The 1,259-nt window shown below is 41.1% G+C and overlaps 1 pseudogene across 1 annotated transcript; it reads left to right on the top strand.

Annotated features, from left to right (window-relative positions):
• The first annotated feature begins 640 nt into the window (after positions 1-640).
• LOC103076200 (glutaredoxin-1 pseudogene) lies at positions 641-959 on the top strand (annotated as a pseudogene). Its single transcript, XR_457044.1, has one exon. The product of XR_457044.1 is annotated as a glutaredoxin-1 pseudogene (transcript).
• The last annotated feature ends 300 nt before the right edge of the window (positions 960-1,259 follow it).

Raw genomic sequence — 1,259 nt, 5'->3', positions numbered from 1 at the left:
TATAAATTGTACAGATAAATGGTTGTAGAAAAAAAGGCAAGTAAGTTTGGATGACTATTTTAATAAAGAAAGCCGTGTGTGTGTATATGCACATTTGATGTATTTTTTCTGTTAATTATATGTTTCTAAATTATAGACTTGTACGTGCTTTTCTTTACAAACCCAGGTGTCAGCTGAAAAAATTCATAACCTAAAAGTTGAGAATTATGTTTTATTCAGTCCTTACTGAGGACTGTAACCCAGAGTACAGCCTCTCAGATAGCTCTGAGGAACTGTTCCAAAGAGGTAAGGGAGGAACCAGGATATATAGGAGTTTTTGCCGAAAATAAAAAATGTAGTCAAGCATCAAATGATTACTGCTAATCACAAAAACATACATCTCAACTTAATGATTTTACTACTTTTCTACATATAGGAAAATGCAAGAGTCTGGGCTTACTGAAATCATTCCTTTGATATGCATTTTAACTATCTAGGGTCAATAGTCTGTCTGTCTCCATTCTGAAGCCTCTCAAGGTGCACAACTGCATTGGCTGGTAGCTATGGCCACAACATTCTTTGTTTACTGAAATGGCAGGCATTACTCCCGAGCAATACCAGCAATTGAGGTTTCCTCTCCAGGAGATAGCAGCCTGTCATCATGGCTCAAACATTTATGAACAGCAAAATCCAGCCTGGGAAGGTGGGTGTGTTCATCAAACCCACCTGCCCCTACTGCAGAAGGGCCCAGGAGCTCCTCAGCCAACTGCCCTTCAAACAACGGCTTTTGGAATTTGTCGATATCACAGCCCACGGTGACACCAACGATATTCAAGATTATTTGCAACAGCTCACAGGAGCCAGAACGGCACCTCGGGTCTTCATCGGTAGAGTGCATAGGTGGATGCAGTGATCTAGTAAATATGCATGAGAAAGGGGAGCTGTTGACACGGCTAAAGCAAATTGGAGCTCTGCAATAATTATAGAGCAGACCCCAGGCTGATATTCCCCTTGAGAGCTGGATGGCATTGCAGATAATGACAGCACTTCCTGGTGGATGGACCTGGGGCTATGTTTACACAGCTACAGCAACTGTTTACTTAAAATTTTGAAATATGTTAATGCAAATAAAGTGGGGGGCAAAAACAGCTTTTTTGTCTTTTGACTTAGTATTAAAAGTGGACCAACTTGCCCAAAACAACAGGTCTGAGAAGTTCAATGGATGTCTCGGGTTTCTTGTGGACTGGCCCTTTGAGTTCCAAAAGACCAAGACAAGATAT

This window comes from Lipotes vexillifer, unplaced genomic scaffold (assembly GCF_000442215.2).
Source record: "Lipotes vexillifer unplaced genomic scaffold, Lipotes_vexillifer_v1.1 scaffold799, whole genome shotgun sequence".
NCBI lineage: Eukaryota > Metazoa > Chordata > Mammalia > Artiodactyla > Lipotidae > Lipotes > Lipotes vexillifer.
This window is presented reverse-complemented; position numbering and strand designations above follow the sequence as displayed.